Source organism: Oncorhynchus keta, chromosome 6, assembly GCF_023373465.1.
Source record: "Oncorhynchus keta strain PuntledgeMale-10-30-2019 chromosome 6, Oket_V2, whole genome shotgun sequence".
Classification (NCBI taxonomy): domain Eukaryota; kingdom Metazoa; phylum Chordata; class Actinopteri; order Salmoniformes; family Salmonidae; genus Oncorhynchus; species Oncorhynchus keta.
The window spans coordinates 8,883,985-8,911,484 of record NC_068426.1 but is presented as its reverse complement, the minus strand read 5'-3'; the positions used below and the strand labels follow the sequence as shown (position 1 = coordinate 8,911,484).

The window sequence follows — 27,500 nt, the reverse complement described above, 5'->3', positions numbered from 1 at the left end:
CTAAACAGAGAGTACACAGCGGCAGAATACCTGACCACTGTGACTGACCCAAAATTAAGGAAAGCTTTGACTATGTACAGACTCAGTGAGCATAGCCTTGCTATTGAGAAATGCCGCCGTAGGCAGACATGGTCCTCAAGAGAAGACAGGATATGTGCTCACTGCCCAAAAAATTAGGTGGAAACTGAGCTGTACTTCCTAACCTCCTGCCCAATGTATGTGTCACGCCTTGGTCTTAGTATTTTGTGTTTTCTTTAATTATTTGGTCAGGCCAGGGTGTGACATGGGTTTATGTTGTTGTATTTCGTTTTGGGGTTTTTGTATTATTGGGATTGCGGCTGAGTAGGGGTGTTGTATGGTCTTGGCTGCCTGAGGTGGTTCTCAATCAGAGTCAGGTGATTATCGTTGTCTCTGATTGGGAACTATATTTGGGTAGCCTGGTTTCATTGTGTATTTCGTGGGTGATTGTTCCTGTCTCTGTGTAGTTTCACCAGATAGGCTGTAATTAGGTTTCACGTTCCGTTTTGTTGTTTTGCATTTGTCTAGTTATTTCGTGTATCGCTCTTCCTTCATTAAAGACATGAGTAACCACCACGCTGCATTTCGGTCCGACTCTCTCTTGACAAACGAAGAACGACGTTACAGTATGACCATATTAGATAGACATATTTCCCTCAGATTACACAGATCCACAAAGAATTTGAAAACAAATCCAATTTTGATAAACTCCCATATCTACTGGGTGAAATTCCACAGTGTGACATCACAGCAGCAAAACACCATTGTAAATACAACCCATATTTAAGCTTATTTATTTTATCTTGTGTCCTTTAACCATTTGTACATTGTTAAAACACTGTATATATATAATATGACATTTATAATGTCTTTATTGTTTTGAAACTTCTGTATGTGTAATGTTTACTGTTAATTTGTATATATTATCTACCTCACTTGCTTTGGCAATGTTAACACATGTTTCCCATGCCAATAAAGCCCCTTGAATTGAATTGAATTGAATTGAGAGACAGAGAGAGACAGACAGAGAGGGAGAGACAGAGAGGGAGAGACAGACAGAGAGGGAGAGACAGAGAGGGAGAGACAGAGAGGGAGAGACAGACAGACAGAGAGAGACAGAGAGGGAGAGACAGAGAGGGAGAGACAGACAGAGAGGGAGAGACAGAGAGACAGAGAGAGACAGAGACAGAGAGAGACAGAGACAGAGAGAGAGAGAGACAGAGAGAGATAGAGAAAGATAGAGAGAGAGAGAGCGAGAGACCGAAAGGGAGAGAGACAGAAAGGGAGAGAGAGAGAGAGAGAGAGAGAGAGAGAGAGAGAGAGAGAGAGAGAGAGAGAGAGAGAGAGAGGAGAGAGAGAGAGAGAGAGAGACAGAGACAGAGACAGAGACAGAGACAGAGACAGAGACAGAGACAGAGGAAGGAAGTGTCTGGTCTTCTATTAATTACCTGTCTGCTCTCTCCCTAATCTCCATCTTTCCTTCCTTTTTCACTCACTTTCCGGTCTTTCAACAATACAATACACTCTCTACTCCACCTCTCTTTCTCTCTCCTTCAGTTGTTCCTTCATTCTTTTCAAGTGGCCTCATTTCCTTTCTTCTTGACATAAGGTTTATTCTCTCTGCTTCAATTTCTCCTCTCTCGCTCTCCTTCTCCCTCCTCTCTCCATCACTATAGGAGTTAGTACAGCCCCTAGGCTCTTCCTCTGTGTCAGCCCTGTAATTAGAACTTTTTATTAGAAACTAAAATGAATAAAAAATTGCTTACGGCTTCTCTCTCTCCCCCCCTTCCTCCCAAAAGGTTAAGCTGATTATATTCATTTAATTCAGCAGTTTGAAAGTTTGGAGTGACATACCATCATGCTATGGTGATACTATTCATAGATGTTGAGGAAGGGACAGTCCTAACTTGAGATCTGCATGTGTAACTCAAATTCATGCAAAACATCCCCCACTGGCATTGATGCATTATTTAGGCTAAATTATGAGTTCTGGGTGTATCTCAAGTTCAGGGCAAAGTTAACATGCTGATACATAGTGAAGCAACTCATTCAACATGAACTAATGTGTGTGTCTGTGTGCTGGTTTTGTGTGCTGTTTGTATGAGTGTGTTTGCGTGCTGTGCTCTGTGTGTGTGTGTGTTGTCTGTGTGTGTTTGCATGCTGTGTGTGTGTGTGTGCTCTGTGTGTGTGTGTCTGTGTGTGTATGAGTGTGTTTGTGTGCTCTGTATGTGTGTGTGTGTGTGTGTGTGTGTGTGTGTGTGTGTGTGTGTGTGTGTGTGTGTGTGTGTGTGTGTGTGTGTGTGTGTGTGTGTGTGTGTGTGTGTGTGTGTGTGTGTGTGTGTGTGTGTGTATGAGTGTGTTTGTGTGCTCTGTGTGTGTGTCTGTGTGTGTATGAGTGTGTTTCTGTGCTCTGTGTGTGTGTCTGTGTGTGTATGAGTGTGTTTGTGTGCACCTTGTCTCCTTGTCCCAGTTGTTCAGTCTTGACGTCGCTGTAAAGTGGCTGTTCCACTGGATGTCATAAGGTGAATGCACCAATTTGTAAGTCGCTCTGGATAAGAGCGTCTGCTAAATGACTTAAATGTAAATGTAAATGCTGAGTGTTTTCCAGCAAGTGTTGGCTCCGCCTCCTGCAGGCCTCAATTCGGTCAGTGATTGGCCGTCCAGAGCATGACCTTCCTGATCATACCTACACACACAGGAAGAAAATCACAGAGACTTACGTTAGAATTTAGAGAGTGTGAAAGGGAAAGCGAGAAAACAGAGACAGAGGAAAGAAAGAGAGAGAGAAACAGAGAGAGAAAAGAGAGAGAGAGAAGCAGAGAGAAATAGAGAGAGAGAAGCAGAGTGAAATAGAGAGAGAGAAGCTGAGAGAAATAGAGAGAGAGAAGCAGAGAGAGAAAAGAGAGAGAGAAGCAGAGAGAAATAGAGAGAGAGAAGCAGAGAGAAAGAGAGAGAGAGAAGCAGAGAGAAATAGAGAGAGAAGCAGAGAGAGAAAAGAGAGAGAGAAGCAGAGAGAAATAGAGAGAGAGAAGCAGAGAGAAATAGAGTGAGAGAAGCAGAGAGAAATAGAGAGAGAGAAACAGAGAGAGAAAAGAGAGAGAGAAGCAGAGAGAAATAGAGAGAGAGAAACAGAGAGAGAAAAGAGAGAGAGAAGCAGAGAGAAATAGAGAGAGAGAAACAGAGAGAGAAAAGAGAGAGAGAAGCATAGAGAAATAGAGAGAGAAGCAGAGAGAAATAGAGAGAGAGAAGCAGAGAGAAATAGAGAGAGAGAAGCAGAGAGAGAAAGAGAGAGAGAGAAGCATAGAGAAATAGAGAGAGAGAAGCAGAGAGAAATAGAGAGAGAGAAGCAGAGAGAAATAGAGAGAGAGAAGCAGAGAGAGAAAGAGAGAGAGAGAAGCATAGAGAAATAGAGAGAGAGAAGCAGAGAGAAATAGAGAGAGAGAAGCAGAGAGGAATAGAGAGAGAGAAGCAGAGAGAAATAGAGAGATCTCTACTTCACATGCTTTGGTGATGTTAACATTTGTTTCCCATGCCAATAAACCCTCTTGAATTAAAATTGAATTGAATTCAATTGAGAGAGAGAGAGAAGGGGACTCACGCTATTGTCACTTTACTGCTGCTGTTGAATTATTTGTTATATTTATTTTAAAAAATGTACTTAACACTTAACATTGTTAGTTAAAAGCTTGTAAGTTAGCATTTCACTGTTGTATTCGGCGCTTGTGATAAATACAATTAGATTTGATTTGAGAGAGAGAGAGGAACAGAGAGAGATCAGAGCGAGTGGGAGGGAGAGAGAGAGAGGGAGAGAGAGAAGGAGAGAGAAACAGAGAGGAGAGAGAGAGAGGAGAGAGGGAGAGGAGAGAGAGAGAGGGAGAGAGAGAGAGGAGAGAGAGAGATAGGAGAGAGAGAGAGGAGAGAGAGAGAGGAGAGAGAGAGGAGAGAGAGAGAGAGAGAGAGGAGAGAGAGGGGAGAGAGAGAGAGAGAGAGAGAGAGAGAGAGAGAGAGAGAGAGAGAGAGAGAGAGAGAGAGAGAGAGAGAGGGAGAGAGAAGGAGAGAGAAACAGAGAGGAGAGAGAGAAAGGAGAGAGAAACAGAGAGGAGAGAGAGAGAGGAGAGAGGAGAGAGGGATAATTGGGGTAAATGAGAAACATAAACAGAGCGTGTTGAGGACATATCTAATGATCCCTGAACAGCAAAGTAATTACAACACATCAATAACACTCCTCTCTGAGTGTGTGTGTGTGCGTATGTGTATGTGTGTGTAAGTGCCTGCATGTGTGTGTGTGTGTGTGTGTGTGTGTGTGTGTGTGTGTGTGTGTGTGTGTGTGTGTGTGTGTGTGTGTGTGTGTGTGTGTGTGTGTGTGTGTGTGTGTGTGTGTGTGTGTGCTTGGACAACGGTTCCGGAGGGGATGGGATGACACTTTACGGGCTCCTAACCAATTGTGCCATTTTTTTTTCTGATTGTTTGTAACTTATTTTGTAGACAATGTTTCTGCCACCGTCTCTTATGACTGAAAAGAGCTTCTTGACATCAACTTCCGGTGAAACTCAATTCAAATTCAAATAAATAATCCTAAATATTATGGATTATAAACATTTATGTACATATAAGTGTTTTATATGAGTTGAAAGCTTAAATGCTTGTTAATCTAACTGCACTATCGGATTTACAGTAGCTATTGCAGCGAAAACATGCCATGTGATTGTTTGAGGACGACTCCATGTCCCAAAAAAATTCCACCGGCACAGATTTCATACATTCACATATAAAGATTAAATATTCACTTACTTTTTGAAAATCTTCCTCTGATTTGTCATCCAAAGGGTCCCAGCTATAACATGTGTCGTTTTGTTAGATAAAATCCTTCTTTATATACCAAAAAGTCAGTTTAGTTGGTGCCATCAATTTGAGTAATCCACTCGTTTAACTTCATATGGCTGCAGGGGTAGTATTGAGTAGCTCGGATGAAAAGGTGCCCATTGTAAACGGCCAGCTCCTCAGTCTCAGTTGCTAATATATGCATATTATTATTAGTATTGGATAGAAAACACTCTAAAGTTTCCAAAACGGTCAAAATATTGTCTGTGAGTATAACAGAACTGATGTTGCAGGCGAAACCCTGAGAAAAATCAAAACAGGAAGTGGCTTCTATTTTGAAAACTCCATGTTCCATAGCCTCCCTTTGCTGGATTTGAAGGGATATGAACCCGATTCCTTTTCCTATCGCTTCCTCAAAGTGTCAGTCTTCAGACATAGTTTCAGGCCTTTATTTTGAAAAATGAGCCAGAACGATAACATAGCGTCAAGTGGTCACATGAGTTTTGCTCGCGCAACAGAGTTTGGATAGGTATTGCTCTTCCCTCTCTTACTGTGAAAGACATTTGCAGTTGATATATTATCGATTATATATTTTAAAAACAACCTGAGGATTGATTATAAAAATGTTTGACATGTTTCTGTGGACATTATGGAAACTATTTGGAATTTTCGTCTGAGTTGTCGTGACCGCTCTTTCCTGTGGATTTCTGAACATAACGCGACAAACAAACTGAGGTATTTTGGATATAAAAATAATCTTTATGGAACAAAATGAGCATTTTTTGTGTAACTGGGAGTCTCATGAGTGAAAATATCCGAAGATCATCAAAGGTAAACTATTAATTTGATTGCTTTTCTGATTTTTGTGACCAAGCTTCCTGATGCTAAGTGTACTTAATGTTTTGTCATGCAATCGATAAACTTACACAAACGCTTGGATTGCTTTCGCTGTAAAGCATAATTTCAAAATCTGACACGACAGGTGGATTATCAAAAGGCTAAGCTGTGTTTTCCTATATTGCACTTGTGATTTCATGAATATAAATATTTGTAGTAATATTTATTGAATGTAGCGCTATGCTATTCAGTGGTTGTTGATGACACTTATCCCAATAGGGGGATTGCAGCCATAAAAATTTAAATTTACAGAGAAAGGAATCTGAAAATCTACCCCTAAACTTTTTTTCAACTAGTCAAAATATGTTTCTATTTACTCATCAGATACACTAAAATGTCATTAAACTATAATATTTCTTTCAGAAAGATGTATGTTCAACAGGAAACCGATTTAAGCAGGTGCTTAATGTCTTCATGGCGCGAGCAAACACTCATTTCCAAGACTGTTTCCTTCTACTAAATCTGTAATTTCTTATTTGTTTTGAAGTTACAAGCCTGAAACCTTGAACATAGACTGCTGACACCCTGTGGAAGCCATAGGAATTGCACCCAGGGAGCTAATTTTCAATTTGACCATTCTATTGCATTTCTAAGGGTATGGTCTCTCAACAACAACAATTTTATTTTTATTTTTTTCTCCTACCATATCTATTGTGTTATATTATTTTAACATTTCTACAAACTTCAAAGTGTTTTCTTTCCAATGGTACCAATTATATGCATATCCTGGCTTCGGCCTGAGCTACAGGCAGTTTACTTTGGGCACGTCATTCAGGCAGGAATTTGAGAAAAAAGGGGCCTAGCCATAAGAAGTTACAAACTGTAATATCTTATGTTTCACAGAGTCGTGACTGAACGACAACACGGATAATATACAGTTATTATATGGATTTTCCGTACATTGGGAGGACAGGACAGCTATGTCTGGTAAGACAAGTGGTGGTGGTGTGTGTCTATTTGTGAATAAAAGCTGGTGCACAATGTCGAATATAGGTTTTTACAATCACTAGAACTAATTTCAGAACCTTGATGTCATTTTTCAAAACTCTAGACACAAAACTTACAACCGATGATCAAAATGCACATTTTTCAAAACTCAACACTTTTTCCAATCGCTTGGGTACTGTCACGTTCGTCGTATGAATCGGACCAAGGCTCAGCGTGGTATACGTACATTTTTTATTATTATAAGAAAGAACACTGAAGAAACTAACCAAAATAACAAAACAACACGTTTTTGAAAATCATCCTCTGATTTGTCATCCAAAGGGTCCCAGCTATAACATGTGTCATTTTGTTAGATAAAATCCTTCTTTATATACCAAAAAGTCAGTTTAGTTGGTGCCATCGATTTGAGTAATCCACTCGTTTAACTTCATATGGCTGCAGGGGTTTGACGCTATACAAAATGAGTGCTGACAGGCAATTACACATAGACAAGAACCCACAAACACCAAAGGGAAATGGCTACCTAAATATGATCCCCAATCAGAGACAACGATAAACAGCTGCCTCTGATTGGGGATCATATCAGGCCACCATGAACATACAAAAACCTTAGACAATTCAAATCCCCTAGACAATACAAAAACCGTAGAAAATACAAAAACTAGCGTTCCCACCTTAATCACACCCTGACCTAACCAAAATATAAAGAAAACAGAGATATCTCAGCTCAGGGCGTGACAGGTACAGTACACATGAAGCTAAGATAATTTGTTCATTTGTTTAAATCATCTGTGCAAAAACTTAACATCAGGATTATCATTTCAAAATGCAATTCACACATTACATCTGAGATGACCGTCTATTCATTTCAACTGCTCAAAATGACAAGTAACTGTTGCGTCACTGTTAATGCATAGTTTTATGGAAACTGACAAACAATATTGCATGTTTAGATCATGAAAGTTTCAGGATAACGAGATCCATTGACACCAATTACCGTGGAACATGAACCAATTGCACTACATTATCTATGGATGTAATATTTCATTATCATTCTTTATCAGACACTGTTTCTATGGTCCCATGTACCACTTTTACAGACCATGTTTTCAGATGTGATTTTACTGTACACTCTAGTACTGTACACCCTTTTGCCTCCACAATAGCCTGAATTATTTACGGTGTTGTACGTTAATAAGAGGTTTTGGTAGTTGGTATTTTATTAGGATCCCCATTAGGTGTTGTTAAAGCAGCAGCTACTCTTCCTGGGGTCCACACAAAACATGAACCATAATACAGAATGACATACAGAACATCATTAGACAAGAACAGCTCAAGGACAGAACTACATACATTTTTAAAAAGGCACACGTGGCCTACATATCAATGCATACACACAAACTATCTAGGTCAAATAGAGGAGAGGCGTTGTGCCGAGAGGTGTTGCTTTATCTGTTTTTTGAAACCAGGTTTGCTGATTATTTGAGCAATATCAGATGGAAGAAAGTTCCATGCAATACTGTACATTTTCTTGAATTTGTTCTGGATTTGGGGACTATGAAAAGACCCCTGGTGGCATGTCTGGTGGGATAAGTGTATGTGTGAGAGCTGTGTGTAAATTGAATATGCAAACAATTTAGGATTTTCAACCCAAATTGAACTAACCCATATTAGCCCTCTGATTACAATTAAGAGCAAAACGTGCCACTCTGTTCTGGGCCAGCTGCAGTTTAACTAGGTCTTTCCTTGCAGCACTGCACCACACGACTGGACAATAATCGAGTAGAGCATCTCTTTATTAAGGCTATCTATTTATTTATTTATTTATTATTAAAGCTATCTATTTATTAAGGCTCAGCCCAACTTTGCAACCATTGAATCTAAATGTTTTGACCATGACAGTTTACAATCGAAGGTAACGCCAAGCAATTTAGTCTGGTCAACTTGTTCAACAGTTACACCATTCACTACAAGATTCAGCTGAGGTCTAGCACTTAAGGTAAATTACCACCACCAACTGGACTGGAGTGTGGACCTCAGTTCATCTTTCAATCAGCCACGTGGTATATGCTCCTAAAAACCAATGGGAGAGGCTGGACTTGCAACCACATCAAGCGTCACAAATAGAACCAAGTTCTATTTTAGCGCCTGGCTGCGCAGACACTAATTGACATGCGCAAGCAGTGTGGGTACAATGATTGAATAACCTGTATGTGTACATTTATTTTGGTCAGCATGTAAGCTCGCAGTCAACGAGCTGTGGACAACAAACAATATAATCATTCAGAAGTGACGCTCCTTGTGGCTGGAGACTTTATTGAGGAAAGCAAACTTAAATCTGTTTTACCTCATTTCTTCCAGCATGTTACGTGCAACCAGAGGGAAAAAAACTCTAGAGCACCTTTACTCCACACACACAGAGTTTCATACAAAGCTCTCCCCCGCCCTCCATTTGGCAAATCTGACCATAATTTTATCCTCCTGATTCCTGCTCACAAGCAAAAACTAACTGCGTAAGATGGAGATGGTGCTGGAGAAGAAGGCACGTTTCACGTACCCCCCAGCCGATTGTGTTTTTGTTGTTGTTTATTTGCAATGTTTTTTTTATAATGTTGCCGCTACTATCTCTTATGACCGAAAATAACTTCTAGACATCAGGACTGTGATTACTCAAGAAGGACTAGCAGAATCCTTTTTTTCCTTTCATGACTCTGACGAGCCCGACGCAAAGGATTTACTGCTTCCTCGGGAACAGGCCCCGATCCCCGTGATCTGCATGAAGAGGAGGTGGAGAATTCGTAGGCGATCGAATAAAACCCCCCATTCCCTCCATTCTGCTAGCAAACGTGCAATCTTTGGAGAATAAAATCGATGAGGTATGCAGAAGATTAAACTACTAACGGGACATTAAAAACTGTAACATCTTATGCTTCACGGAGTCATGGCTGAACGATGATAATATCAACATACAGATGGCTGGTTACACAATGTACCAGCAGGATAGAACAGAGGTGTCTGGTAAGACGAGGCGCCTGTCTACAACAGCTGGTGCACGATATCTAAGGAAGTCTCGAGCTATTGCTCGCCTGAGGTCTAATGATAAGCTGTAGACCACACTACCTACCGAGAGAGTTTTCATCTGTATTCTTTGTAGCTGTTTACATACCACCACAGTCAGAGGCTGGCACTAAGACAGCATTGACTGAGCTGTATTCCGCCATGAGCAAACAAGAAAACGCTCACCGAGAGGCGGGGCTCCTAGTAACTGGGGACCTTAATACAGGGAAACTTAAATCCATTTTACCAAATTTTTATCAGCATGTTAAATGTGCAGCCAGAGGGAAAAAAAACTCTGGACCACCTTTACTCCACCCATAGAGACACATACAAATCTCTCCCTCACCCTAGAACACCTTTACTCCACCCATAGAGATACAAAGCTCTCCCTCGCCCTTCATTTGGCAAATCTGACCAATTCTATCTTCCTGATTCCTGCTTTCCAGAAAAAAATAAAGCATGAAGCCCCAGTGACTAGATAAATAAAAAAGTGGTCAGATGAAGCAGATGCTATGCTACAGGACTGTTTTGCTAACACAGACTGGAATATGTTCCAGGATTCCTCCGATGGTATTGAGGAGTACACCACATCAGTTATTGGCCTCATCAATAAGTGCATCAATGACGTCATCACCACACTGACCGTACGTACATACCCCAACCAGAAGCCATGGATTACAGGCAGCATCCGCACTGAGCTAAAGGCTAGAGCTGCCACTTTCATGGAGTGGGACTCTAACACGGAAGCTTATACGAAATCACGATATGCCCTCCGATGAATCATCAAACAGGCAAAGTGTCAATACAGAATCGATTCGTACTACACCGGCTCTGACGCTTGTCGGATGTGGCAAACCATCACAGAAAACACAGCGGAGACCTGCCCAGTGACACGAGCCTACCAGATGAGCTAAACTAGTTTTATGCTCGCTTCGAGGCAAAAAAACGCTGAAACATGCATGAGAGCACCAGCTGTTCCGGAACACTGTGTAATTTAGCTCTTCGCAGCCGATGTGAGTAAGACCTTTAAAAAGGTCAACATTCACAAGGACGCAGGGCCAGACGGAATACCAGGTTGTGTACTGTGAGCATGCACTGAACAACTGGCAAGTGTCTTCACTGACATTTTCAACCTCTCGCTGTCAAAGTCTGTAATACCAACATGTTTTAACCCTCCTGCTGTGTTCTGGTCGAATTGGACAGATTTACAAGTTTTCTTTTTGAAAAATGTAGTTCATTTAATCCGATTGTCATAATGTTCCATGAATTTGTCCACACAAAATACATTTGGATGATTTTCATTACATTTTGGGTGTTTTCTTTAACTTTATACACCTGAGGTGTTCCCGGTCAGAAATGACCGGTCATGTGAAATGAATGGGTGAGACTAAAATGAGTGTGTTCCAGAGTTCAGGCACATGCCCGTTCATCAGATGGAAACAATTCCTCTCCCAGACCCCCACATGCATGTGTGTTTGAGCACACACACAAACACACAAACCTCACTCCCCTTCTTGGCTTCTATGGGAACCTTTCCCCAATAGAATCTTTCCCCCACGGTAACCACAAGGTTGGTCACAAACAATCGCAACATTGTTTCAATAATATATAGAACTCCTCACAGCTCTGGTATATAAAGCTTTTTTGAGGCCTTGCTCACAATTCATTCTGTGGCAGCACAATGACCAAACAATATACTATACGTGAGGCTCTTGATCATATCTTTGTTCATGACACTACCTACATGTACAAATTACCTCGACTAACCTGTACCACCGCACATTGACTCGGTACCGGTACCCCTGTATAAAGCCTTGTTAATGTTATTTTATTGTGTAACTAAAAAAAATGTATCTCAATTTCATGGTATCCAATTGTTAGTAGTTACTGTCTTGTCTCATCGCTACAACTCCCGTACATACTTGGGAGAGATGAAGGTCGAGAGTCACGCGTCCTCCGAAATACAACACAACCAAGCCGCATTGCTTCTTAACACAGCGTGCATCCAACCCGGAAGCCAGCCGCACCAATGTGTCGGAGGAAACACTGTACACTTAGCGACCTGATCAACGCGCACTGCGCCCGGCCTGCCACAGGAGTCGCTAGTGCGCGATTCCCTAACCCGGACGACGCTAGGCCAATTGTGCGTCGCCCAATGGACCTCCCGGTCGCAGCCGGCGGACCAAGTGTCTCTGGTGGCACAGCTAGCACTGCGATGCCTTAGACCACTGCGCCACCCATGAGGGCCCTATTTTGTTGCTTTTTAATTGTATTTTTTACTTTAGTTTATTTTGTAAATAAGTCTATTTCTTGAACTGCATTGTCGGTAATATTGTTATATTCGACGCGTGTGACAAATACAATGTTATTTAATCTGTGTGTTCATCTATGCACATTTACATTTTAGTCATTTGGCAGACAATCCTATCCACAGCAACTTTCAGTAGTGAGTGCACACATTTTTTCATCATTCCTGTGGGGATTGAACCTTGCAAACGCCATGCTCTACCAACCGGACTTGCATGGGACCTGTTTGTCTGGTCACCCATTTGTCAGTTATTCTGTCTATCCATCCATCCACCCATATCGTTATCCCTCTACCCACTTGTCAGTGTTATTCTGTCTATCCATCCATCCACCCATATCGTTATCCCTCTACCCACTTGTCAGTGTTATTCTGTCTCTCCATCCATCCACCCATATCGTTATCTTGTCAGTGTTATTGTAGCCCAGTAACGCTGTATCTAATCAGTGACTCAAATATTCATTAAGTTTACATTCATTAAGAGTTATCTGTTACATTATGCAACAACTCAGCCTCGCCGCTAGGCCCAAACAATCCCATAATGCACTGCATCGCCACGGGAACCCCGGTTGATGTACAACACTATTTGTGAAACACAGTTAGGCCGAAATGAATTCTCTCTCTCTCTCGCTCGCTCTCTCTCCCTCCATCTCCCTCTCTCTCGCTCTCTCTCTCTCCCTCTCTCTCGCTCTCTCTCTCTCTCTCTCCCCCTCTCCCTCTCCCTCTCTCTCCCCCTCTCTCTCTCTCTCTCTCCCCCTCTCCTCCCCCTCTCTCTCTCTCTCTCTCTCTCCCTCCCCCTCTCTCTCTCCCCCTCTCCCTCTCCATGAGAGAGAATGAGCGAAGACTTGAAATAGACAAGATGATGGGTTTACATCCATGTAGAATTTTTTCTTTTTTTAAATCAAGGAGCATTTTCTAAATTCAAACTGACCCGCTGCAACTGGACACGGACATTTTAAGAGACTCCTGTTTCCCCGAATCAAGGACAAAGACAGCACCACCAAGCTAAGGTTGGTCAAAAATTCTCTGTGCTACACAAAACCGTACCTATCCACAACCAATATTGATTTGCACCCTCCTTTGCCCTCAGAACAGCCTCAATTCGTCAGCGGGATGGACTCTACAAGGTGTCCAAAGCGTTTCACAGGGATGCTGGCCCATTTTGACTCCAATGCTTCCCACAGTTGTGTCAAGTTGACCTGGTTAGTCTATGTCATGGAAAGAGCAGGTGTTCTTAATGTTTTGTAAACTCAGTGTACATTTAAATTGCTAAGTGAAATAAACAAGAGTGAAATAAAAAATCTCTTTCTTCATTCTGACTGTACATTTAAATTGCTAGGCATCACTACAGACCCTGGTTCAAATAAACAACCGGCTGTGATTGGGAGTCCCATAGGGCGGTGAAATAAAAAATAAGAATTTGTTCTTAACTGACTTGCCGAGATCAATAATGTTTTTTTATTTTATTTTTTAAGTCAATCTCTCTCTTCTGCACGTGACAGATGGGACGATAATACAGGAGTGTCAATGTGTCTATTTGATGTTTTCAAAGAATATGTGTGAGTGTGGAAGCAGGTATCTTCATGAATATGTGAGAGTGTGGAAGCAGGTATCTTCATGAATATGTGAGAGTGTGGAAGCAGGTATCTTCATGAATATGTGAGAGTGTGGAAGCAGGTATCTTCATGAATATGTGAGAGTGTGGAAGCAGGTATCTTCATGAATATGTGAGAGTGTGGAAGCAGGTATCTTCATGAATATGTGAGAGTGTGGAAGCAGGTATCTTCATGAATATGTGAGAGTGTGGAAGCAGGTATCTTCATGAATATGTGAGAGTGTGGAAGCAGGTATCTTCATGAATATGTGAGAGTGTGGAAGCAGGTATCTTCATGAATATGTGTGAGTGTGGAAGCAGGTATCTTCATGAATATGTGAGAGTGTGGAAGCAGATATCTTCATGAATATGTGAGAGTGTGGAAGCAGGTATCTTCATGAATATGTGAGAGTGTGGAAGCAGGTATCTTCATGAATATGTGTGCATCTCTATGAGCGTACGTGTCATCACTCACCATCTCCTCAGCCTATGGGCCTCAGGTATGTCAGGGTTGACCATGACAGCGGAGCTGAAGATCGCAGAGACAGACTGGCCTCCAAAGTCTGACAGGCGAGCTCTTTTAACAGCTACTATAGGCTGGACTGAACCATCAAACATCTCTGCCTGGAGAGAGAGAGGAGAGAGAGAGAGGAGAGAGAGAGAGAGGAGAGAGAGAGAGAGAGAGAGAGAGAGAGAGGAGAGAGAGAGAGGAGAGAGAGAGAGGAGAGAGAGAGACGGGAGAGAGAGAGGAGAGAGAGAGAGGGGAGAGAGAGAGGAGAGAGAGAGAGGAGAGAGAGAGAGGAGAGAGAGAGAGGGGAGAGAGAGAGGAGAGAGAGAGAGAGAGGAGAGAGAGAGGAGAGAGAGGAGAGAGAGGCTGAAGAACAACGCAATAACACACACACATGAGCAAGAGCGTACACACAGGCACGTACCCACACACACACCCATGTATACACACACCCATGTATACACACACACACATGTATACACACACAGACACACATGCACCTTCCAGATATTTTTACATTCTGGGTGCAATCTGAGACTCCTTTGAATTCCTGAAAGTTGAGTGGTTCAATTGATCAAATCTGATTTTACATCTCAGAAAACCGAATAAACACCCCATAACAGACAGACAGACAGACAGACAGACAGACAGACAGACAGACAGACAGACAGACAGACAGACAGACAGACAGACAGACATTAATTACTCTGCATAATTGTGTGTTTAACGGCAGATCCATCCCAGGAGACAGAGACAGTGTGACTGTAACATCTTGCCACTTGAGTGTATGTGCATATGTATACTGTGTGTGTTAGTGTGTGTATGTGTGTGTGTGTGTGTGTGTTAGTGTTTGTGTGTCTGGTGTCTGTGTATACACTCCTTGGGTGTGTGTATATGTCTGTTACCGTGTGTGTGTGTGTACTCCTTGTGTGTGTGTGTGTGCTTGTGTGTGTGTGCTAGTGTGTGTCTGTGTGTGTACTCCTTGGGTGTGTGTATATGTCTGTTACCGTGTGTGTGTGTACTCCTTGTGTGTGTGTGTGCTTGTGTGTGTCTGTGTGTGTACTCCTTGTGTGTGTGCTAGTGTGTGTCTGTGTGTGTACTCCTTGTGTGCGTGTGTACTCCTTGTGTGTGTGTGCTAGTGTGTGTCTGTGTGTGTACTCCTTGGGTGTGTGTATATGTCTGTTACCGTGTGTGTGTGTACTCCTTGTGTGTGTGTGTGCTTGTGTGTGTCTGTGTGTGTACTCCTTGTGTGTGTGTGCTAGTGTGTGTCTGTGTGTGTACTCCTTGCGTGTGTGTGTGCTATTGTGTGTCTGTGTGTGTACTCCTTGTGTGTGTGTGTGTGTATGTGTTAGCATGTGCGTTAGTGTGTGTGTTTGTACTCCTTGTGTGTGTATGGTCTTACCTGCTCGCCCCACAGTGTGACTGTCTCTTTTATACTCCTGTCTACCTGTCTTATCGGTGAAACTACTCAGATCATCCACACTCCTACACACTCCTATCACATCTAGAGGGGGAGAGAGAGAAAGGGAAAGAGGGGGAGAGAGGGGGGAGAGACAGAGAGAGAGAGAGAAACAGAGAGAGAGAGAGAGAGAGAGAGAGAGAGAGAGGGGTGGAGAGAGAGAGAGAGGCAGAGAGATAGAGAGAGACAGGCATAGACAGAGAGAGACAGAGACAGAGATATTAGTCAGACCTTTCTACTGGTCTTGGTGGTACTGTAATTTCCTAATTACAAAGATAGTCTCCTTCCCCCCTATCTCTCTCTCCCCCTCGCCGTAGCATTCTCTCTCCATATCTCTCTCTCCCTTACTTCTTCCTCTCGCTCCTCCCTCCTCCTCTCTCCCCTTTCTCGCGCTCTAATATGTGTGTGTGTATGTGTGTGTGTGTGTAATTCCATTATGGTTGATATGATGTCATCCACCTTTGAACTCCATTATCGCCACGGGAACAGGCTGACAGCTCTCATTACACACTGTTAATCCACAATTAACTACCAAGGAGAGAGAGGAGAGGGGAGGAAGAGAGGAGGCAGAGAGAGAAGGCTGAGAGGATGGGAGAGAGGGAGGGAGAACAATGGGGAGAGAGAGCAGGGGAAGAGTTGGGGAGGGAGAATGAGGGGGGATGGAGAGAGGGGAGAATGAGGGGGAAAGAGGGAGAGAGGGGAGAGAGAAGGAGGAGGGGAGAAAGAGGAAGGAAGCAGAGACAGAGACAGAGAGGGGGAAAGGAGAGGAGAGAGAGGGGAAGGGGGACAGGGAGAGGGAGAGGGTGAGAGGGAGAGAGAGAGGAGGGATAGAGAGACAGAGGGCGAGAGAGAGCAGAAAGTAGTGACTTCATACACAAATAACACACACATACACATAACACACACACATAACACACACACATAACACACACACATAATACACACACACACACATAACATACACACACACACATAATACACACACACACATAACATACACACACACACATAACATACACACACACACATAATACACACACACACATAACATACACACACACACACATAACATACACACACACACACACACACACACACACACACACACACACACACACACACACACACACACACACACACACACACACACACACACACACACACACACACACACACACACACACACACACACACATAACATACACACACTATACACACACATAAAATACACACACACACACACACATAACATACACACACACACACACACACACACACACACACACACACACACACACACACACACACACACACACACACACACACACACACACACACACACACACACACACACACACACACAACATACACATAACACACACACACAACATACACATAACACACACACACACACACACACACACACACACACACATAACACACACACAGGTACAAACAAAGAAATACATACACACACACACATAACATACACACACACACTATACACACCGCCTGTACACACTATAAACACATACTACAGTATACACACACAGGTACGAAGAAATACACACATAACACACACACAACATACACACTACACACACACACATCCTGTACACACTATAAACACACAATACAGTATGCACACAAACACACATGTACAAATAAAGAAATACAAACACACATAACACACACACTATACACACACACTACACAATATAGACACACAATGCAGTATACACACACAGGTACAAAGAAATACAAACACACACATAACATAAACATTATACACACATCTTGTACACACTATAAACACACAATACAGTATACACACTATACACACACTTTATACACAATACACACACACACAACATACACACTATACAGACACATATAACACACACCACATACACCTGGACTGTGTGTAGTAGTAGAGAGGTGGCCTGAGGACACACACTTAATATGTTGTGAAATCGGTTGTAAAATGTATTTTAATGTTTAACTGTATATTACTGTCTTAATCTTTGCTGGACCCCAGGAAGAGTAGCTGCTGCCTTGGCAGGAACTAATGGGGATCCATAATAAACACCAGGAAGAGTAGCTTATGCTTTAGCAGGAACTAATGGGGATCTATAATAAACCCCAGGAAGAGTAGCTTCTGCTTTAGCAGGAACTAATGGGGATCCATAATAAACCCCAGGAAGAGTAGCTGCTGCCTTGACAGGAACTAATGGGGATCTATAATAAACCCCAGGAAGAGTAGCTGCTGCTTTGGCAGGAACTAATGGGGATCCATAATAAACACCAGGAAGAGTAGCTGCTGCCTTGGCAGGAACTAATGGGGATCCATAATAAACACCAGGAAGAGTAGCTGCTGCCTTGGCAGGAACTAATGGGGATCTATAATAAACACCAGGAAGAGTAGCTGCTGCCTTGGCAGGAACTAATGGGGATCTATAATAAACCCCAGGAAGAGTAACTGCTGCTTTGGCAGGAACTAATGGGGATCCATAATAAATACAAATACAAACATACCCCAAACCAACCCAACCCATAACTAACTGAACCCACCCAAACCAACCCAACCCATAACTAACTGAACCCACCCAAACCAACCCAACCCATAACTAACTGAACCCACCCAAACCAACCCAACCCATAACTAACTGAACCCACCCAAACCAACCCAACCCATAACTAACTGAACCCACCCAAACCAACCCAACCCACAACTAACTGAACCCACCCAAACCAACCCAACCCATAACTAACTGAACCCACCCAAACCAACACAACCCACAACTAACTGAACCCACCCAAACCAACCCAACCCATAACTAACTGAACCCACCCAAACCAACCCAACCCACAACTAACTGAACCCACCCAAACCAACCCAACCCATAACTAACTGAACCCACCCAAACCAACCCAACCCATAACTAACTGAACCCACCCAAACCAACCCAACCCATAACTAACTGAACCCAACCAAACCAACCCAACCAATAACTAACTGAACCCACCCAAACCAACCCAACCCGCCAACCAACCAACACAACCCATAACTAACTGAACCCACCCAAACCAACCCAACCCATAACTAACTGAACCCACCCAAACCAACCCAACCCATAACTAACTGAACCCACCCATACCAACCCAACCCATAACTAACTGAACCCACCCATACCAACACAACCCATAACTAACTGAACCCACCCATACCAACACAACCCAGCCAACCAACCCAAACAACCCATCCCAACACAACCCAACACAACCAACCAAACACAACCCAACTTACCAAACCCATCATCCCAACACAACCTACGAAACCAAACCCATCCCACCAAACCAAACCCATCCCATCCCAACCTACCAAACCCATCCCATCCCAACCCAACCTACCAAACTCATCAGCCCAACACAACCTACCAAACCAAACCCATCCCACCAAACCAAACCCATCCCACCAAACCAAACCCATCCCATCCCAACCCACCAAACCCATCCCAACCCAACCTACCAAACCCATCATCCCAACACAACCTACCAAACCAAACCCATCCCACCAAACCAAACCCATCCCAACCCAACCTACCAAACCAAACCCATCACACCAAACCCATCCCATCCCAACCCAACCTACCAAACCCATCCCATCCCAACCCAACCTACCAAACCCATCCCAACCCAACCTGCCAAACCCATCCCATCCCAACCTACCAAACCCATCCCAACCCAACCTACCAAATCAAAGCCATCCCAACCTACCAAGCCCATCCCAACACAACCTACCAAACCAAACCCATCCCATCCCAACCTACCAAACCCATCCCAACCCAACCTACCAAATCAAAGCCATCCCAACCTACCAAACCCATCCCATCCCAACACAACCTACCAAACCAAACCCATCCCATCCCAACCTACCAAACCCATCCCAACCCAACTTACCAAACCCGTCCCAACCCAACCTACCAAACCCGTCCCAACCCAACCCAACCCACCAAACCCATCCCAACCCACCAAACCCATCCCATCCCATCCCAACCCAACCTACCAAACCCATCCCAAGCCAACCCAACCTACCAAACACGTCCCAACCCACCAAACCCATCCCATCCCATCCCAACCCAACCTACCAAACCCATCCCAAGCCAACCCAACCTACCAAACACGTCCCAACCCAATCTACCAAACCCATCCCAACCCAACCTACCAAACCCATCCCAAACCACCAAACCCATCCCATCCCAACCTACCAAACCCGTCCCAACCCAACCTACCAAACCCATCCCAACCTACCAATCCCATCCTAACCCAACCTACCAAACCCATCCCAACCCAACCTACCAAACCCATCCCATCCCATCCCATCCCAACCCAACCTACCAAACCCATCCCAACCCAACCTACCAAACCCATCCCATCCCAACCCAACCTACCAAACCCATCCCAACCTACCAAGCCCATCCCAACCCAACCCAACCTACCAAACCAAACCCATCCCAACCCAACCCAACCCAACCTACCAAACCCATCCCAACCCAACCTACCAAACCCATCCCAACCCAACCTACCAAACCCATCCCAACCCAACCTACCAAACCCATCCCAACCCAACCTACCAAACCCATCCCATCCCAACCTACCAAACCAAACCCAACCCATCCTACCAAACCTACCAAACCCAACCCAACCCAACCCAACCCAACCTACCAAACCCATCCCATCCCAACCTATCAAACCCAACCCATCCTACCAAACCTACCAAACCCATCCCATCCCAACCTACCAAACCCAACCCAACCTACCAAACCACCAAACCCAACCCAACCTACCAAACCCATCCTAACCCAAGTGTGTTGAATCTCCAAATAAACCTCCAGAAAAAGTAGTGACTTCATAATATCAGTGACATCATAATATCATTCCTCATCCTCTCCGTTCGGTCCAAATGAAGAAAGTCATGTCTTCACATTATCTGACCTCATGTAGAAGAGGAGTGAGTGACAGCCAATTAGAACAAAAATACTGGCAAATGTCATCCCAATCTGCATCGAGCCCTTCTAATTTACCTGGCAAGGCTGGGAGATAAGACAGGGAAGGGATGTGAGGGAGGAATGGAGGGAAACAGGGAGAGGAGATGGAGGGGTTAGGGCAGAGACCGTTTAAAACTGTACAGCTTCATGATATGTTTGTAATAAACGGTGGATTAAATGTTCTCATCTCTTTATCTCCTCTCCATTTTTGTAACTGTCTATCTAAATTACTTTCCCACTGACAGTCTGACGCTGTTGCTAAGTCCATCTATTTATCACCCCTTCCCCCCTTTTCTTCTCTCACTCATATTTACATTTACATTTTACATTTAAGTCATTTAGCAGACGCTCTTATCCAGAGCGACTTACAAATTGGTGCATTCACCTTATGACATCCAGTGGAACAGCCACTTTACAATAGTGCATCTAAATCTTTTAAGGGGGGGGGGTGAGAAGGATTACTTTATCCTATCCTAGGTATTCCTTAAAGAGGTGGGGTTTCAGTTGTCTCCGGAAGGTGGTGATTGACTCCGCTGTCGTGGGGGAGTTTGTTCCACCATTGGGGGGCCAGAGCAGCGAACAGTTTTGACTGGGCTGAGCGGGAACTGTACTTCCTCAGTGGTAGGGAGGCGAGCAGGCCAGAGATGGATGAACGCAGTGCCCTTGTTTGGGTGTAGGGCCTGATCAGAGCCTGGAGGTACTGAGGTGCCGTTCCCCTCACAGCTCCGTAGGCAAGCACCATGGTCTTGTAGCGGATGCGAGCTTCAACTGGAAGCCAGTAGAGAGAGCGGAGGAGCGGGGTGAGCGGGGTCATATCACACCCCCTTCATTTCCCCACCAAGTATAACTCAATGTTTCACAATCTCAACACCCCCCCCATCACCGATGATGTCGTCCTTCTCCATGTGCTCCAGCTGAGCGGTGAGTATGAAGTCGCACTCCACCATGGGAAGGTCCTGGTCGTCCTCGCACGGCACGATGGATGTCTCACTTAGAAGGGTCATCTCATAGTTGTTCTTCAGGGTATTATACTTCTTATTGGCTTCCTTTAATTTGCCCCGTGAGATGTAGTACACCTAGGGAGAGAGAGAGAGACAGAGAGAGAGAGAGAGGAAGAGAGAGAGAGAGAGAGAGAGAGAGAGAGAGAGAGAGAGAGAGAGAGAGAGAGAGAGAGAGAGAGAGAGAGAGACAGAGAGACAGAGACAAAAGAGAGACAGAGACAAAAGAGAGACAGAGACAAAAGAGAGAGAGAGAGAGAGAGAGAGACAAAAGAGAGAGAGGGAGAAAGACAGAGAGACAGAGACAGAGAGACAGAGAGACAGAGGAGAGAGAGACAGAGAGAGAGACAGAGACAAAAGAGAGAGAGACAGAGAGAGAGAGAGAGAGAGAGAGAGAGAGAGAGAGAGAGAGAGAGAGAGAGAGAGAGAGAGACAGAGAGGTTAGATTGCTTTAGGGTGCTCTGAGAGAAAGGGAGTGAGATGAATTGAGGGGGAGGGAGGGAGTGAGATGAATTGAATTCTGAAACAAGCATACAACACATCACCTGCCAGCAAGTTAACTCTTATAAAATAGGGTTTGGAGAAATGTGCAGTCTTATTGTTCAGACGAAGCCACGAATACAACTCCGATAACTTTACTGGGATAGGCTCGTCATTATTTTGGTCATGTTTCAAGGTAACACTGTTAGTAACACTGTCATATTACGTACCACCTCTCCAAATAGTGTAAGTCGAGTCTTTCAGGTTGCTATCATATCAATCCCATCAGGACCACTACCTCTCTAATAGTCCAGGAAAGAGAGGTGATGCAGAGTGACTCAGCTAAGACCAGATCCCTCCCTCCCTCCCTCCCCCTCCCTCCCTCCCTCCCTCCCTCCCTCCCTCCCTCCCTCCCTCCCTCCCTCCCTCCCTCCCTCCCTCCCTCCCTCCCTCATATAAAACTGCAGTATACTACAGCAAATACTACAGTAAATACTGTCCCCAAAAACACTACAGTGACTCCTACAGTAAAGTCCTACAGTTATAGTATACAGTGCTTTCTGAAAGTATTCAGGCCCTTGACTTTTTACACATTTTGTTACGTTACAGTCTTATTCCAAAATGGATTCAATGAACAAAACAATCTACACACAATACCCCATAATGACAAAGCAAAGGATTGTCTGTAGAGCTCCGAGAGCTCCGAGAAGGAGGTCGAAGGATTGTCCGTAGAGCTCCGAGACAGGATAGTGTCTAGGCACAAATCTGGGGAGGTGTACCAAAAAATGTCTGCAGCATTGAAGGTCCACAAGAACACATTGGGCTCCATCATTCTTAAATGGAAGACGTTTGGAACCACCAAGCCTCTTCCTAGAGCCGCCCGGCCAAACTGAGCAATCAGGGGAGAATGGCCCTGGTCAGGGAGGTGACCAAGAACCTGATGGTCACTCTGGCAGAGCTCTATAGTTCCTCTCTTCCAGAACTACAACCATCTCTGCAGCACTCCACCAATCAGGCCTTCATGGTAGACTGGCCAGATGGAAGCAACTCCTCAGTATTAGGCACATGACAGCCAGGTTGGAGTTTGCCAAAAGCCACCTACAGGACTCTCAGACCATGAGAAACAAGATGTTCTGGTCTGATGAAACCAAGACGGAGCTCTTTGGCCTGAATGCCAAGTGTCACTTCTGGAGGAAACCTTATACCATCCCTACAGTGAAGCATGGTGGTGGCAGCATCATGCTGCGGGGATGTTTTTCAGCAACAGGGACTGGGAGACTAGTCAGGAATGAGCAAAGTACAGAGAGATCCTTGATGAAAACCTGCCCCAGAGTGCTCAGGACCTCAGACTGGAGCGAAGTTTCACCTTCCAACAGGAAAACGACCCTAAGCACACAGCATAGACAATGCAGGAGTTCCTTTGGAATAAGTCTGAATGTCCTTGAGTGTCCCAGATAGAGCCTGGACTTGAACCCAATCAAACATCTCTGGAGAGACCTGAAAATAGCTGTGCAGCATCGCTCCCCATCCAACCTTACAGAGCTTGAGAGGATCTTCAGAGAGGAATGGGAGAAACTCCACAAATACAGGTGTGCCGAGCTTGTAGCATCATACCCAAGAAGATTCAAGGCTGTAATCGCTGCCAAAGTTGCTTCAACAAAGTACTGAGCAAATGGGTCTGAACAATGGGATGTGATGAACACACATCACATCCCTGTCAATACCAGACCAGACCAAACCAGATTGACATTCTCATCCAATGAGCTACCACACACATCCCTGTCAATACCAGACCAGACCAAACCAGATTGACATTCTCATCTAATGAGCTACCATAGACATCCCTGTCAATACCAGACCAGACCAAACCAGATTGACATTCTCATCTAATGAGCTACCACACACATCCCTGTCAATACCAGACCAGACCAAACCAGATTGACATTCTCATCTCAATATTTATTTATATTTTATAGGGCAATAGGGCACAAATGGAAACTCTAATTGAGTTATTATTGAATTATGTACAGAGACTGAAGAGAAAGCTGTACAAGCACATGTGTTTAACAAAAACAGCCGAGTACAATCTAATACATATCAGGGTTGGGTCAAATCTACTTCAATTCCAGTGGATTCTGGAAGAATACTACAATTACAATTCACTTCAATGCTTTTCAATGAGGAAGATTTAGAATTGAAATTTGGTTTACTTTCTGAATTGAAATGGAATTGACCCCAACTGTGGTACATCAGCTGTATGTACTGTTCCAGTGGGGGTCACAGGTCACCTCACTGTGAAAGGTAAAACAATGATCACAGGTCACCTCACTGTGAAAGGTAAAACAATGATCACAGGTCACCTCACTGTGAAAGGTAAAACAATGATCACAGGTCACCTCACTGTGAAAGGTAAGACAATGATCACAGGTCCCCTCACTGTGAAAGGTAAGACAATGATCACAGGTCCCCTCACTGTGAAAGGTAAAACAATGATCACAGGTCACCTCACTGTGAAAGGTAAAACAATGATCACAGGTCACCTCACTGTGAAAGGTAAAACAATGATCACAGGTCACCTCACTGTGAAAGGTAAAACAATGATCACAGGTCACCTCACTGTGAAAGGTAAGACAATGATCACAGGTCCCCTCACTGTGAAAGGTAAGACAATGATCACAGGTCCCCTCACTGTGAAAGGTAAGACAATGATCACAGGTCCCCTCACTGTGAAAGGTAAGACAATGATCACAGGTCCCCTCACTGTGAAAGGTAAGACAATGATCACAGGTCCCCTCACTGTGAAAGGTAAGACAATGATCACAGGTCCCCTCACTGTGAAAGGTAAAACAATGATCACAGGTCACCTCACTGTGAAAGGTAAGACAATGATCACAGGTCCCCTCACTGTGAAAGGTAAAACAATGATCACAGGTCACCTCACTGTGAAAGGTAAGACAATGATCACAGGTCACCTCAGAGTGTGAGTATCTCTTCTCTGTATCTAGATGCGGTCAGGACAGAGGTATAGTAAGCGTCAATACAGAAAGGCTCACCTTGCCCGTCTCCAGCAAAGAGAAGAACTTGTCCACTTCCTTGTCGAAGGCTGTTACTCCGATCTCCCCCGGTCAATCACAGAGACACTGTCAGCACAGCGTCAATCAACAGTTTACTGAGAAACTGTCACACACGTGCATGAACACACAAAACTGTCAGCAGAGTGTCACTCAAGCAGAAACTTTAACTACTACACAGTAGATAGTTGTCTGACATACAGAGACATTGAAGGTGACAGACAGACACAGACACAGACACAGACACACACACACACACACACACACACACACACACACACACACACACACACACACACACACACACACACACACACACACACACACACACACACACACACACACACACACACACACACACACACACACACACACACACACACACACACACACACACACACACACACACACACACACACACACACACACACACACACACACACACACACACACACACACACACACACACACACACACAGGAGAGTCATACTCACGCTCTCGTCCACGATCTCGAAGGAGAATAATTTTCCCTCTCGTCTTAAGTTGCTCCAAGGAAGGATGTTGTTCTTTTTGGTGACCCGGGCCCTGATGGTCCATCTGGGGAGGGAGAGAGATAATCTACTCTTATTGGTGACCTCAGTAAAAGGCACATGACAGCCCGCTTGGATTTTGCCAAAAGGCACCTAAAAACTCTCAGACCATGAGAAACAAGATTCTCTGGTCTGATGAAACCAAGAATGAACTATTTGGCCTGAATGCCAAGCATGAAATCTGGCACCATCCCCACGGTGAAGCATGGTGGTGGCAGCATCATGTCTGGAGGAAACCTGGCACCATCCCCACGGTGAAGCATGGTGGTGGCAGCATCATGTCTGGAGGAAACCTGGCACCATCCCCACGGTGAAGCATGGTGGTGGCAGCATCATGCGTTGGGGATGTTTCTCAGCGGCAGGGACTGGGAGACTAGTCAGGATCAAGGCAAAGATGAACTAAGCAAAGTACAGAGAGATCCTTGATGAAAACCTGCTCCAGAGTGCTCAGGACCTTAGGCTGGGGCGAAGGTTCACCTTCCAACAGGACAGCAACCCTAAGCACACAGCCAAGGCAACACAAGAGTGGTACAAGTCTCTGAATGTCCTTGAGTGGCCCAGCCAGAGCCTGATCGAACATCTCTGGGGAGACCTGAAAATAGCTGTGCAGCGACGCTCCCGATCCAACCTGACAGAGCTTGAGAGGATCTGCAGAGAAGAAACTCCCCAATTAAAGGTGTGCCAAGCTTGTAGCATTTTACCCAAGAAGACTCAAGGCTGTAATTGCTGCCAAAGGCGCTTCAACAAAGTACTCAGTAAAGGGTCTTAATCCTTATTTAAATATGATATTTCTGGGGGGGTTTGGCGATGGGGGGGTTTGCAAAAATTTCTCATAACCTGTTTTTGATTTGCCATTATGGGGTATTGTCTGTATATTGGTGATTGATGATTTTAGAACAAGGCTGTAACCTAACAAAATGTCGAAAAAGTCAAGGGATCTGAATACCCCTTGAGTTTTTCATTTTTTTTTATTAATAAAGGTGTTATTTGTTGGTATTCGTTGAAACATGTTGTTTGTTAACATAGTAAATAACTGGTAAATACCAGTTGAGAGAGTACAATAAGATAAAATGTTACAGAATTCCTTTAATTCACTAGCATTCCAGCTAAGATAAGCTCAGCCCTCTGTCCCACTCTACAGCCAACATAAACAACAAGAGAAGAAGAACACTGAAAACTAGCATTCCAGCTAAGATAAGCTCAGCTCTGTCCCACTCTACAACCAACATAAACAACAAGAGAAGAAGAACACTGAAAACTAGCATTCCAGCTAAGATAAGCTCAGCCCTCTGTCCCACTCTACAACCAACATAAACAACAAGATAAGAAGAACACTGAAAACTAGCATTCCAGCTAAGATAAGCTCAGCCCTCCGTCCCACTCTACAGCCAACATAAACAACAAGGAGAAGAACACTGAAAACTAGCATTCCAGCTAAGATAAGCTCAGCCCTCTGTCCCACTCTACAGCCAACATAAACAACAAGAGAAGAAGAACACTGAAAACTAGCATTCCAGCTAAGATAAGCTCAGCCCTCTGTCCCACTCTACAGCCAACATAAACAACAAGAGAAGAAGAACACTGAAAACTAGCATTCCAGCTAAGATAAGCTCAGCCCTCTGTCCCACTCTACAGCCAACATAAACAACAAGAGAAGAAGAACACTGAAAACTAGCATTGTTTACATTTCCAGTTCCACCATAATC

The 27,500-nt window shown here is 44.1% G+C and overlaps 1 pseudogene; it reads right to left on the bottom strand.

Annotated features, from left to right (window-relative positions):
• LOC127930822 (replication protein A 70 kDa DNA-binding subunit-like) overlaps positions 1 to 27,500 on the bottom strand; it is a 111,972-nt pseudogene that overhangs the window by 46,493 nt on the left and 37,979 nt on the right.